General features: G+C 46.0%; 1 non-coding gene across 1 annotated transcript; it reads left to right on the top strand.

The window, feature by feature from the left end:
- The first annotated feature begins 13538 nt into the window (after positions 1 to 13538).
- Positions 13539 to 13612, top strand: TRNAI-AAU. Its single transcript has one exon. It is a non-coding gene; the product is annotated as a tRNA-Ile (tRNA).
- The last annotated feature ends 1275 nt before the right edge of the window (positions 13613 to 14887 follow it).

The following is a 14887-nucleotide window of genomic DNA, read 5'->3' as shown; positions in this document are numbered from 1 at the left end:
TTGGGTGTATATCTGTGACCTCCTTTGTCTCTCTGGTCTCCATTAAAGTATGCTTGTTTCCTTTTTGTATTGCATTGATTGAATTTTTTCACATAATTGGACAAAATCTGAGGTCCTCTAATAAAATCTTGAAGAAAAGTGTCTTGTTAAAGCAGCTGATTAGAGGTGTTCCTCCAGCAGTGCACTGGCAGTAGTGGGCTCTGCTTGTTCCTTTGTTTTTTGTTTGGGGAATGAATTTCTTATAAGTGTTGCTGCACACCCTAGCATGCAGCGCTGGAGATGCTGTGAAAGAGATGAGCTAAGCCATGGAAGTGAAGGAGTGGTAGCTGTGGCGTTGGTAATCCTTGCCATGCTGCAGTCCTTCAAGCAGCCCCTGGTAATCAGGTGCAAGCCCACTTGGTGGTCTGGGAAAAATAGAAGCTGAGTTTTTGTTAAAAAGGCTGTTCAGCCGCTTAAGCTTTGGCTTCAAAGCTCAGATGGGCCTGGGATACTAAAATCAGGATGTTTGGGTCTTTGTTCATGTTGGATGAATATATTTTTCTAGGGTATCTCTCTGGTAGGGAAGGTGCCCAGGCTCTTCCCCTTACCCTGGGTTTCCCGTCCTGTGCTTGGTGTGCTCGATGCTGGCAGCGAGGTGTCAGCAGTTCTGCTGCTGCTTTCACACCAGTGTGTTGCAGTCACTTTTGGTCCACCCTAGGCACGTGCCTTGCACCTCTGCACACCAGTCCTGACTGTTGGAGACCGTGTAAATTAGTAGACATGATTTGTCAGTCTGTTGATTTTAAAGCAACAAGCCTCCCCCACAGACATCCTCCCCTCAGACACACGCTTATGATACTTCTTTCATGCAGGCATACGTTTTTACGTCTTTCTGAGATCTTGCCATTTTCTCCTTAAAACTTCTCCTGCGAGGAAGCACTAGAACAAACCTACCCGGGAACGGGTAAGAACCCTCTGTGGCTGGTGTGGTCAGTTTAAAGTGCTGAATGCTGACAGACAAGTGTGCAGCTAATGTGGCACGAGCCACATCTAACCAACTTCACCTTGTTCCGGGGGGGGAAACAAGTTTACCTGAATGTCTCTCTTTACACTGAAATATTAAAGCTAGATGCTCATTCCTACATTAGTGCGTATTATGAACTTCCAGAAATTTTGCTATCATGACACCTGTGTCAGCTTATGGTCAACTCATACCCTTCAGCCTATTTCTCTTCATAAGGCTAAAGCAGCAATGAACCCCTGAAAGTTTTGATGCTTGCTTGGGAAGTAGCATGTGTTTTCTTGTGCTTAAGCAGCTTTTTTTCAGAGCAAACTGTATCCCTTCTGCATATGATGATGCAAAAATAGTATTTTTCTGCTTAAATCTCTTATCAGCATGTGCATATGTGGACTGAAGAAAGGCATGAATTTGCATGTCAAGCTACTGCTGTGCAGCTGTTGCCCTTTCAGTGATGCACATGATTATTTTAAAAACGTGAGTTTTCACAAGTACATCAAAGTTCTCTGTCAGGAAATGGTCATTCTTCTCCCTCTGCAATTAAATCAAGCCCACTGGCACCTCTGCCTTGATTTATTTTTTCACAAGATTATCCACATCTATGTTCATATAGATTACTTCCTTAAAGACGCTTGCTTTCCCACTTCAAATCATGCATTTGATTGAATTGTAACTGTAAGAGTAGATTAAAATGCCTGTGAACAATCACTCACTTGATTCCCTGAGAGGAATCACTTGCACTTCTCACTTCACTGAGCTTGTGGGTTTATCAGCATCTCCTGTTGCTAGTGGATCTCAGTTTGAAGGGTCTGATATTTTTTTTGTTTCCTTATTTTCTCTGTGCTCTTTGCTTCCCGCCCATGGCTGTGAACGTCAGAACATCTCTTCTTTCCTCCATCTTTGAACTCATATCTTGCCATGATAACACTAGCCTCTAAAAGCTGCCACTCTCTCCTACTTGTTAAAAATAATGTGCTTTTAAGAGCCTTCAGGTGCCACTCATTTAGAGTTACGTTTTTTGAGTGCTTTGTTCTTGTTAACTGCTACATTCTTACAAATATGAGAGAGGGTGTGTTGGTTGTCCTTGTTTTCTGATGGTCTTTTAAGCAAAACCCGAGTTTCTAAAAAGGCAACCAGAGAAGCAAGGAGATGGATTCCAGTGGAGACAAGCTCAACTTCAAGTTTTGTGGCCATGTTCTTCTGGGAACAAGGTGTTTCTGCTGTGGGTTTAGATGGAAATTATGTAGTTGACCTTTCTGCTTCAAAATCTTTTGACCTTTTTTTATCTCAAATGCTATCTCTATATCTGTGTGACCTCTTTTAATATCTGAGTAGCTCCCAGTGTTCATTCATTCTCGTATTTTTGGAGATGAGGCTGAGACTCGGGGAAGGTAAATTGTTTAGCCAAGGTCACATAGAAAGCTGGTGGTTGGTGCACTGCAACACAGCCTTATGCTCTTGTTGTGTTAGCTTTCACTTGCTCCGAGTTTGACTCCAGTTTTTCTTTAATCCTGTGTCACTGGAGTTGGTAACTTCCCTGTGTTAGCCCAGACAAAGGTGGCACTTCTGCCAGGGTCTCCCGATTGTCCCTGTTGGACAATCCGTTTGGAAAAAGTGAACCAAACTCTTGGAGGTGAAACTTAGCAAAGATGTTAGTGGTGCACCTGGAGCCCTTCAAAAGTAAATGGCTGCTGGCTCTGCAGGACAGTGCTAGGTGTAGCATAAAGGAAAGGTCCCGGAGTGGACAGCGGACACTGCCCTCCACATCAGCTGCTGGGCCCTCAGATCTACCTCTGCTGAGCTGCTGTTCTTGATAATGGGAATGTGAGTCAGGTCTGTCAAACCCCATAGGAGTCCTGCTCCAAAGGTGCTCTTGTTCTGAGTTACCAATATTTCTGTAATGATTTTCCAGTGAGACAGCTACATGTGTGTGTTTCTGCTCCGTGAGCACTAGGTGGACATCAAATGTTGGTTGATTTGCACAGGGTCTTCAAACATTTGTTGCTCATTGTGGCTGGACTGCATTGATGGTCACGTTTTTTGGTGCCTCTTACTTGGATGCTTTTAGCTAGAAGTCCTTACCGTGCGAGGAAGGGCTATCAGCACGCACCAGCTCTTCATCACATTTGGTTTGCTTGAGTCATCTGAACTGCATGCTAGGGTTTAAATGCTGTTCTCGCTCTTTGCCTTGCCATTTCCAGCTGGCTAAGGGTAACAGAAATATTCTGAACAAGCAAATAATTGTGACTAGAAAAAGCTGTCTAAAACTTATAAGATTTGGGGTTTTCAGGCACTGCCCAGGACATCTGGCACAAATGTAAATGTGAATCACGAATCACCAAGTGGCAGTGAATGAGTTCTTGTTAATAAGCAGTCTTGGTTTGTTTTTGCAATAAAAATCAGCTTCAGAGATAGTTTTGCTAAAATGCAGGCAATGGGGGGGGGGGGGGGGGGGTGTAAACACTTTCAAAATAAATTTTAGTGCTGTCTCTGCAGGATGCTGCTAGGTACTGGGAAATTTCAAAATCCTTCCATTACCTCTCTCCTTCATTGCTTTAAATTTTTTTAAAAGAGAAATACCTCCAAATAACAGGGCTGCAGCATAAAGCAAGAGACTAGTTATTGTTATGTTATTATTTGAAGGAATGGGGGGTTATTTTTCTCTTATCTCTGTCTGATACTGCAAATCATTAATTTCTGCTGGAAGAAGAAACCAGCAGGTGTCCAGCTCACACCTATCTTTTGTCTTAAATTCATTTGCTCTCTTTAATTTCATTTCAATGTTTTTTCTCCTCCTGCTCTTTCCACTAGGTCTTTTCACTACCATCACTGGGAGTGACCAGGGCACCCAGAGAACTATGGAATTTAGAGTGGAAAAAAGATCTGTAAAACTGAGGGTGTAGCTAAGCCACATCAGTTCTTTGCTTGACGGTACTTGAGGTGGTAGGGTGAACGAGACTGGCCGCAGCCAAGTACCTTGGTGAAGGATCCGTTGGGAACTGGTATCTGGGAATGAGAGTTGCATGCAGAGTCTCCATCTCTGAACTCTCCTGTCCCAGGGCAAAGGTCATGCTAAGGCTTACCCTTCTGACTAGTGTAACCAGATTTATAATGATACTGGGGTTAGAATAACCTGTATACACCAAGATGTAAACTTTTGCCAGTGTCCGTTATTCAAAATTCTGTTGAACGAAATGGGCTGTTAAGTATTTTAAAACTTCATCCTCTGCCTTGGTTCCATGCTTAATGGATATGCACCTACCGCGTGTGGCAGTTCACCTGGGTGGTTTGTATGAAGATGGTGGCTCCTGATGCATGAAGTGGGAGGTTCAGAAGCACACTGCCTAATGACACGGGGCCCCAAGCTCCTCTGGCTCCTGGGGTGAGTGGGACTCCCTTTCCCCGGGGGGGTGTGTGTGTGTGTGTGAAAGCTTTGGGAACAAGAATATAGGGAAACTTAGTTACTGGCAAAGATATTAATCCTTGGGAAAGCTACCCTGGGTAAAGGTCAGGGAAACCGCTTGTTTTGTTACTGATTATTTATGAAAACCCCAAAAAATGTGCCAAGATGTGCTGAGTCTCAGTCTACCTGTGCAAGACCCTAATGCCTCGGAGAGCAAGGAGGGCAGAAATAAGAACAAAAAACCCCAAATCCAACACTGGACTAAGGATTCCATCCCTTCTTTGCTTGGAACTTGAGGGATATAATTCAGTTTTGTACCACTCACTGCTTTATACTTGTGTTGACCTGCTCTGCTGAATTGGTGTCTAATTAAGAGATTTTTAGCTTATATCCAGCTCTAAGCCACTGGGCTCAATGGTAAAGTTGAGGATTATTAGCAAAAGCAGATACTTGCAGTTCTGTACCTTTAAAATGAAATTCAGGGTTGGGAGCTGGTTTTAAATGAACTGATTTATTATTTTCCTGGGCCTTGCATGTGTGTCTAGCATGCTTTAAGAATAGCTTGTCACCATTTTCAGCAACTGCAGCTGAGCCTGGGGCTGGAAGTAAATTTACCCAAGGCACAGGGATCCGTAATGCTGGCTGCTGAGGCTGGAGAGCAGCGCGGCGTTTGTTTCTTGGCAAGAGACCATGTAAGTAATCAGCAGGGACCCAGACGGTCATCCTCCTTCAAGTGTTGCCTAAAAGGCTTTTTGCTCTTTTCCTTTCCTCTGTCTGAATTGATCCTGTCCAACAGGGTCTGGCTTTGTACATAAATCCTGGCTAAGCCTGAAGGCTGCACTCGGGCTCTGAGAAGTTCTCATACTTCTTGGTGTACAAGACTCAAAAGATACTCCTGGTTGGATAATGGTGATATTTCAGAGCTGTGCCCTGCAAGCAGGCTGCTGCGATGCCGTACTGGCCGCCTGGTCTGTAACAGCTCCCTCGGGCTCCCGGTTGTGTGCCGCATTGCCCCGCCGTGTACCTTGGAACCGCTGCTGGGAGGTCCCGGTCCCTTCCCAGGGTGAGCAATGCAACGAGCTGGCACCAGGAACGATGGGCTGCCATGACCTTGTGCTGGTTAAACCTGCTGCTTCTGTGTATCCAGGAGTTTTTAAAAGCACATGGAACTCTGCTGTGTCCAGAAACTGAAGTGTTCTCCCCAACACGAACCTGTTTGGCAAGATCCTGGACCTTGACATAATGCTATTATGGAAAAAAAAACTTTAGGGAAATGTGTCGACTTTGAGTTTTCAGTTTCTCAGATCTGTACAATTTGGTATGTAGCATACTGGTAACCAACAAAACAGGAATCCTTCTTCCTTCCCTTCCTTTGTCCTGCTAAGAAATCTTGTCTTTGGGCCTGGCAGTGGCTCTCGGAGACCCTGGCCCGCCCTCACCAAGGTCAGGGCTAAGGTGTCTCTCTTCTACCTACTGATGAGTTCCCTCATGCATGCAAGAAACAAACTACTCTGATCTCTACTCCGTAGTCAATTTTATTGAAATACAGGTGACTGCGTTGAATTTTAAAGGTGAATTTATAAACAGTGTGGTTATAGATATGCTTGTCAGGTAAGCAAAAAATCCTTACATTAAGAATCTTTATTATTTGATCTTAGAATAATAAATATACTACGCTTCCTTTTTCAGCTGACTGAAGAACTTTACTGTACGCGAAGGAGGAACTGCCCATATTCTTTAGCTGGCTGGGCTCCTCACTTTTCTTCAGGCTCTGAAATCATGTATAACCTGTGACTTTGATGGGGCAGCAGGTAGACATGGGCAATCCAGTATATTACATCATTCTACAACTTGTGTTCCTGGAATGAACACATCCTGGGATGATGGAGTGATGCGTATGCATTTAGGTTAACGCAAACATTCTTTTCACACTCAAGGAGCAGTATTTCCAGCAACATCCTGCAACTCAGTGTTGTATCCCCTGTGGATGCACGGGTTTCTAACTCAGCCAGACACAGCTAGGTGCAGCCCTGCTGATCAAAATTGCTTTTGATTTTGGTCAGAGCAGACTTTCACAGGATAAATGGCTCTTTGACCCCTAGTATCACCGGACCAAGCCTTCTTTTATTCGGGAAGCAACATGGCAACTTTCATATCCACTCAGATTAGACAGGCACTTTTATTCCAAGGTCACACCGCAAAGGCATATACAGAATAAACTATATGTTGTTCAATTTATCTATGTCAGGAGGACAGGAGAGGGAGCTGACCCTGCTGGAACTCGATGCAGTTGTGCTTTCATGCCCAGGTGCTGCTGGTCTGGTAATGACACCCGTGCTCCTGGGGGTAATCGGTGTCAGTGTGATTCTCTTCTAACTGGCCCCAAACGCTTTTTTGAAGAGATGTAACGGCTCGATAGGCCTGCAGCAGGACATGAGCCGTGCACTGACTGTGGTCCCAGTCCCTGACTTTCCTGACTGCTTCAGCTGCTTCCTCTGCATAAATGGGAATAGGCGATGTTAATGTATATGGTGGTTGGAAAAATTAGTTGCTGCTGCTATATGTAAAGCTGAAAAGAGCCACGTGAGCGCTGAGCAGTGACAATGATGTAGGCTTTGCAAAGGAATCCAAGAAAACCTAGAAAGAGGATGCTAGATAAAAAAAAACCCAAACAATAAAAATCTGAGGATAAACAGTATATAATGCAACATCTTTCACAGTGCATAACATTATGGAAACTAACACAAGGTATAGAAATATTACAGTGGTACTACTTAAAACATTCTGAAGCCATATGCATGCTGCTTCTAGCATTTGGAAACTTAGCTTTGTAAATGCTAACTGTAATTGTAGGTCTTACGTGGAACTGACTCCAAAACTAGTAAGAAACCCAACAAACTATTCAAATGTCACCTATGGCAATATTTTTGCAATATAGAGGCATTTTGCACATCACTGTTTCTTATTTGGCAATAGCTGTCTTCAGGGAGCATGGGTGTAGGAAACTGAGAGTACGTCTGTCTTTAGGGCTGCTGCTGGTGGCTTTGCTGCCTTTGGTGTGCATCCTCACCTGTATGAATGAAAGCTGAAATTCTTGTCCAGGGCCAGAATGGTGTCCTTCTGTTGCATTAACAAATGGCAGCCTGATGGAGTGATAAATAATTTATGAACTTGGGATATTGATTTTTCTTCAGTGCTTATAGGAAATTATACGCTTGTGGCTTCAAGAAATAATTGGTACAATTTAATCGCATAAAAATTATAGTCCTTTTTAATTCTTTTCAAATGGAACTTTAATGACCACTGGGTGTGTTACAGAACACAGCAGAAGAGAGGGTGCCTGTGTGGACTGAAGAAATAGGCAGGCTAGAAACAGCAGGTTCCCCAGGTCTGACAAAAAGAGCCCACCATGGTGGTGGCTTTGAATGAGGGCTAATGGACACCTGTTTGATCACAAATCACCCTTTCCCCAGGGAAACATTGCAAGTTGTAACACAAACACTTAGTACAATTACAATGCAAACTAGAGGTACAGAGTGCCTGATGTATTAGGAAAAAAATGTGCCATTTGTAGAACTTCACTAAATAGAAGGTAGGATTTGTTCTAATGCAAAATAATTTTCTTTTTAGTGTACGAGTCTCTTATGTAAGCTTTGCATCTGGGAGGAGAGCTAAGAGCTAAAGTAGGGGAAGGAAGTAATTCCAGCAACTTCACTGAAAATAAGTCTGAATTTTCCTTTTTAAGAAGAGGAAAAAACCACCCTACTTCTTGGTCAGGATATTCCATGATGTTTCTAACTGACTCTAGTTGAAATATAAATATCTCATGAAACATACCTCCCTAAAGAGTCAAGTTTGAAAGAACTACATTGACCGGCTTCCCCAGGACATAAAAGTAAATTGTAAGATTCCTCTGCACTTTTTGCTTAAAAAAAAAAGAGAAAAAATCCAGAGTATTTAGCTGCAGGCAGGTTTTATTGAAATCACATGGTACTCTGGCTCTTTACAGCTCTAAGATTTTTAGAAAGCCATCAGGAAACTGACTTTTCAAAACAGATATTCTAGAATGAGGTTTCAAACCACTCTGGAGCAATACTTAAATTCCATCTTCAACTTGTAATTGTAAATTACTCCAAAATGTAGAGGGATGAGTGCGGTTTGATCTGGCTTAAACTTACAACATTTTTTTTTTTTCTGGATAAAGATGGGGAATATCAAACTACCGTTTCTATCTGCATAAGAGTGTCACTTGAACAGAATGTGACGCTTACGTAGCCTAACCCATTCTGCTCATCCATAGCAGGAACAAAACAAATAGGCACTATTTAAAAAACGGAAAAGCTGCCAACAAATTTCAGCACTAGTAATGAGATGGTATTCATAATTACCAATAGTAGTGATCCCTGTAATGCTAGCTGTAGGCTTGGCGTGGCATGTTAAACGGTAAACTGATGCCTGGCGTTAGCTGGGGGCTGAGCCTTGCAGAGCGTCTCAAGATATTTTCCAGCAGCACCGAGGGCTGGGTGGGAAGCGCTGCCTGCCGGGGGGCAGCCGTGCATGGGGGTGCACGGCCTGTGGGGGGACGGGCGGGGGGCTGTGTTCTGCCCGGGTGTCATAGGAATGTCCAGGTCTCCTGAGAAATGTCCGCAACTCCCGGTGTCCTTCGGACAGCTCGCTCCTATGTGGGCGGTACTTCTGGCCTTAAATAAGCATATAGTGGTGGCAGCTGGCATCGCCCCGAGGGAAGGGTTTTGTCTCCTGGGGCTCCGGGCTTGTCCTCGCCTGCTGCTGGCCAGCACAGAGAAGATGTGAAAAAAATCTTGGTTATTCTGTTTGAAGTGTGACGCTGTCCCTACTGCTGTACTAGGAACTCGCTCTGGTGCTCGCACTGGACGTAACGTACCGTTTCTAGGTATGATTTTTGGACCTGCAGGTTTATAGTTTGAAACGCTGAAAATGGCTGAACAGGAATGGCCCTCTTGACTGTTCTATTCAAAACTCACAGTAGCTATTTTTAAAAATGCTATAAATATAGAATGCATATACATGCTACACTTCAACGCTTATTTTATGACCAACAAATGTTTGCTTTATGATTGGGGTACTAATGTTATATTTAATAAAATCATTATGGGTCTTCTGTTTTGATGCACAGACATATGCAAATAACTTGCATTAGCATTTTTATGAGTGAGATTTCAATGGCAAGCTTATTAATAAATCCCTGGGTAGTGTTCAGGCTGGTACCATTAGATCCCTGTACCCTTTTATTAGGGCAGCTAATGAATTCTTTTTCCCTAGTTGTCAATTCTGAATTGATGGGAGAGCAGGGCCAGCAGGATGCGGCCGCGGGGCGCCTGGAGCTGTGCTTTGCTGTTCAGTGGCTGGGTAGCGAGCGGTGGCCAGTGGGTGCTTTACTGGCCTCTGACATCGATGACTTCACGTGTCCTGCAGTGCAGGTGCTGGGGAAGGGGCAGGGGTGGAGGGAAGTCCATGAGTGTGCTCCATTCTACTTTCTGCCCAAACACCTTGTGTTTTCTGGAAGATGGTCTGGCTTTTGTGCACAGGCAAGGGTTCGTGATGGCAGGGCTTGTGGCAGCACATGATGCAGAATAGAAGCTGGAGCACAGTGTGTGTGGGAAGTTGATATAATTTGGGAGTTTGTCAGCAAAAAGGAAAGAAATTATTTGCTTGGGCACAGAGGTAAGGCTGTATTTGTAATCCTTAAAAACACTATTTGAGGAAAACTAGCTTTCCCCTATACAGAACACCATGGGGCATGGCTGCGGGGATCGCAGCTGAAGGCGCAGCGGTGCAGGCTGTGCTGGGGGCGGCTGGGAGCACTGGTGCGGCTCCCTGGTGATGCTGGTGGTGTGCCATGCGTGCTGCAGAGTGAGAGGTCAGGACCAGTGGTGCTGGGTGGGAGCTGGGTGACTTGTGGCAGGGAGCAAACAGGCAACTGAAGAGAAAATGTGAAACAGAGCTCGAGCACCTGGACCTTGTTCTTTCCTCAGCCTCCCGCTGTCTGCACCCGTGGTTGTTTAAATGCTTCAGAGTCTCTGACAATACTCTATGTAATGGTAAGGTTACGAGGGGAATGTTATAGCAGATCTTTTAAGTGTGCTGTAAAAGTCTGACGTTGTTGAGATGTCTAGCTGAGGCCCTGAATTAGAAAAACCCTTAGAGCTGAGATTCTATTTAAGAAAGTGCTTGTGAACACAATTTGTTAACGTCAATGATGCTGAAAAATGCTTGCAAACACTTTGCATCCACAACCTCTAAATGCCATAATGCTACAGAACCCACTCTGCAGCCTGGTAACTGTTTCTCATTCTAGGCTGGTTTGTTTCTTTGTTTGGGAGTATGGATCCCACATGCTGGAGAGAAACTAGAGTTTACTGTTCAATTAGAAAATTTTGCTTTCTTGGAGACAGCATTGATCTCCTGGGCTGTCATGCTATCTGTCATTGTCTAATCACAGAAGATCTGTTGCTAGTACAGTAGAGCCCAAATGAGACTCCTAGGAAAGCAGGATGCTATTTCTGTGTGTGGAAGAGGGTTTCAGAACTACAGGGTTGGCATTTGGCATGTGACCAATTAAACTTTAAGAAAAGTCTTGTTTTAGCCTAGTGTCCTAGTTTTGGCTGGGACAGTTAATTTTCTTCCTAGCTGGTGCAGTGCCATGTCTTGGGTTTGGTGTGAGCGCGGTGTTGGTAGCACACTGATGGGCTTGGTTGTTGCTGGGTTGACGCTTATATGAAGTCAAGGACTTTTCAGTTCCTCCAGGGAGAGGGCTGGGGGGGCACAGGAAATTGGGAGGGGGCTCAGCCGGGACAGCTGACCTGAACTGGCCAAAGGGATATTCCAAAGCACAGAAGGTCAAACTGAGGATATCAACCAGGGGAAGCAGGAGGCAGGGGGGACACACTGGGAGCGATGGCGTTTGCCTTCCCCAGCCCCGTCCTGGTGCTGAGCCCTGCTGCCCTGGGGGGGCTGAGCCCCTGCCTGCCGTGGCAGGGGGAAGGGATTCCTCTTGGGCTCTGCTTGGGCACGCCGCTTTGGCTTTGCCCGTCGAACTGTCCTTATCCCAGCCCACGAATTTTCTGATCCTCTCCCCCATCCTGCTGGCGGGCTTGGTCGCCAGCCGGCAGGAAACCCCACCACCTGGCTTGGAGGAGGCAGTGGGAAGAAATAGCCAAAGGGCACAGAGATTTTCTACCTTAGCATTGTATAATTGGACCAGATTTAATTACAAAACAGTGGTGTACAGCTATGGATTAAGAGGCAATACATTACTGCTTTGAGCTAATTAAGAGGCAATACATTACTGCTTTGAGCTACTCCTGGTGATATTCTGAGCAGAAAGGCCAGAAAGATGATTCACCCTCATCCCTGCTTCCTTGCTCTTTGTGGAGTAACTGACCAAAAAAAAAGGGTAACTGTTTTTTACCAAGAACCAGACTGTTAATCTGTGTGCCAGACACACGGACGGAAGCCTGCTCTTCCCATACCTGCCACTTACGCTCTGTTGGCCCGAGGCTGCCCAGACCACATGCACCACTTATGCTGCAGCAGCTTTGGGAGAGATTTTTCCTTTCTGCCCTTTCACTTCTCAGCTTTGCCTTAAGATTCAAGATGTGACCTTGCTGTTGGATGTTTGAGTGAGTTTAGTGTGACACAGGGTGATGTTTCCCAGAAGATACAGCTGGCTGTCAGGATCCCGGAGCATGCATGCTTCCTGGCAGCTGGCTGGTTGCTGCTTCGTGGGGATTGGACAGACAAGGGGAAGGAGAGATGAGTTTGGAGTCTCCCCCTTTCCCAGCTTGCCCCATGTGCCTTCCTCTGTTTGGGGGCCCCAGCCAGCCTGCAGGAAAGTGTCCTGGGCTGATGAAATAAGGCCCCAAGAGTGAAAGAGGTCATATACTTTGTGTGACTTTTGGCCAGGTTAGCACTTGGACAGCAAAGCTTGTCACCTACTATTCAAATGCCGCTGCATCTGTACTGCAGCCTGGGGCCCCTCATAATTTAGTTTTCTAAAAAACTGCCTGCTGCCCTTCTGTAGGGGTGTGAAGAGAAAGATGTCCACGGTGGATAACAGGTGATGGTGTGAACAAGAGGTTCAATTAGACAAGGAGAAGCAGCAGCTGGAGTATCAAGGGATGGTGCTCACGTATGGTAATGGCTCTATATGCTGTTGCAAAAGGCAAAGATAGCTGCAAATCCTGGGAGAAGGGTGCAGAGATGAAAGGGCAAATGCTCCTCTCTGCAGACGGAGAAGTGACTGGGCATGGGCTGATGGTCCTGAGGAATACGGCAGGACTGGGAGACAGAGGTGTGAGGGCTGGGGTGGCTGAAGAGGAATGGGATGTGAGTTGTTTGATCAGCTCCTAGGGATGAAGGACTTTGACAAAGCTAGGCAGAATGATTCTTGGGGAATGTGGTGGATCTTTGAGGAAAGTGCTGGTAGCAGGTGGGCTAACAGCAGTGGAGGGGCACTGGCGGTGTGGGTGAGGCGGAAGGAAGGTATGTGGGCACTGACCGTAAGGGTGAAAATGAAGCAGAAAAACCTGGCTGCAGTCGTCCCCAGCGATCCTGAGTCAGCGTCTCATCTCAAGTTGCAACACTGACATTCCTTGGGTTTTTCCCCATCATAAGCTCTTCCAAGAAGACCGAGCATTTGAAAAGTGTGATTTTTGTTACAGTGTAAGTCAGAAAATCTAACGTTTTAGACTAGAAATCATTGATTATTAAGAAAATAGAGATAAAAAGGCATTCTGAATAGCTCTTCCCAGTGTTTCTGTATCCTCCCAGTCAGGTGCTTCCAGGCTGCTCCATTCAGCTCTGCTGGGTGGGTTTTGGCAGGGGCCGGCCAGCGCCGCGCGGCTCCGCTCTTCGCCTCGCTCCTGCTGCTGCCCCCGCATCCCTGCCCGCATCCCTGCCCGCATCCCCCGTGAGGGCGGGCCTGGAGGCTGTCAGGCGCGTGGAAAAGCTCCCAGGATGGAGCCTGCGGAGGCTCGCGCCGCAGCTCTGCTCTGCTTCCCCCCGGAAACGGCCACGCCGGGGGCCCTGCCCCGGCCGGGGGCAGCATTGCTCCCAGGCGCGGTCATGGGGCCGTTTCCTGCAGCAGCGCTGCCGGCGGGCCGGTTAGCTCAGTTGGTTAGAGCGTGGTGCTAATAACGCCAAGGTCGCGGGTTCGATCCCCGTACGGGCCACTCCTTTTGCCAGGGAGGGGAGCAGAGCCCTGCTCGGGGGCCCACGGGAAAAGTGGTTTTTTTTAAATTTTCTTCTGTTGTTTTTTTTCCGCTCCGGTTCCCCTGAGGGGAGAGCGGGGTCCGGGGCTGGGGGGCAGGGCGGGATGTGGGAGGGGCCCGTGCCCAGGGAGCCAGGGCTGAGAAACAAATGCAGGCTGAGGTGCGATGCTCTGATACATCGAGCAGCGTGCCTGCAAGAGCGGCTGAGGTGGCCGAGGGTGTCTTCTCTCTCAAACTTCTCCCAGCAGCTCCAGACAGACTTTTTTTGTCCTATTTACCTCTGAACTGAAGTGGGATTTCTCCAGAGGAGGGAAACCTTCTAGTGCAAATGTTTTCCTTGTCGCAACCAGTGGATTCATTACTGGAGCTGCACACAGACAGCCCACAGCTTCTCTGGGAAAATGTCTGGAGTTAACAGCATCCTATTGATTTCTTTCACAAATTTGCTAATGTGCACCTTCACTCTCCAGGCTTGTTGCTTAACGCTTCTTCCAACTGCAGGGTTTGGTTCAAAACAAGTGGTAATAAAAAAAGAAGAAAACCAGTGACAGTCACATCAAAGTCAGAGTTTTGACATCGCATCTTCCCCGCAGTGTTGCCCAGGTACAAGGGCACATAAGAAGTGTCATTCCAAAGTCACGATGTAATTTCTAAATCATACAGATGAATATATTCATGTTATCTAGCATGCAAACTGCTGTCATGACTCCATCAGGTGTCAAGGGGGAGTAATGTGGTGCTGGTTTGACCTGTCCTGCTGCTCCACTCGATGATCCTCGTCAATTCCTTTGGGTCCACTTAGAGCGGTTGTGACTTGACTGCAAATAATGACATTCATTTTAAAGTAAATGAAAGGAGGAAGGGCAAGGTGTTTTGTTTCGGGGGTGGGAAAAAATTATCTGTGAATAATATTGTTTTGGTTTATGTTTCCCACATTAGGAATCAGAATTTTATTGCAGCTATGTTTTTATATAGCAAAGTCCTTGCTATAAACAAAGGCGATGCAATGGCTGTTTGGCCACTTTTTCAGTTTGGTTTGAATTGCTTACATTCCACGTAGGTTTTTTGTTTTTGGCGAGCAGATTTATATGGGCACTTTTTCCCTAAATTTAATTTCAGCAGATGGTTGTCAGATTGTGAGGGTCAGCCGTTGTCCCTAGGGGAGTCATTCCAGAGCCCATTCTTCAACCTCAAAACTAGCGGGAGAATAAAAGCAGAGATTAAACAAACCAGCCC

The sequence above is a fragment of the Falco naumanni genome, chromosome 2, assembly GCF_017639655.2.
Source record: "Falco naumanni isolate bFalNau1 chromosome 2, bFalNau1.pat, whole genome shotgun sequence".
NCBI lineage: Eukaryota > Metazoa > Chordata > Aves > Falconiformes > Falconidae > Falco > Falco naumanni.
This window is presented reverse-complemented; position numbering and strand designations above follow the sequence as displayed.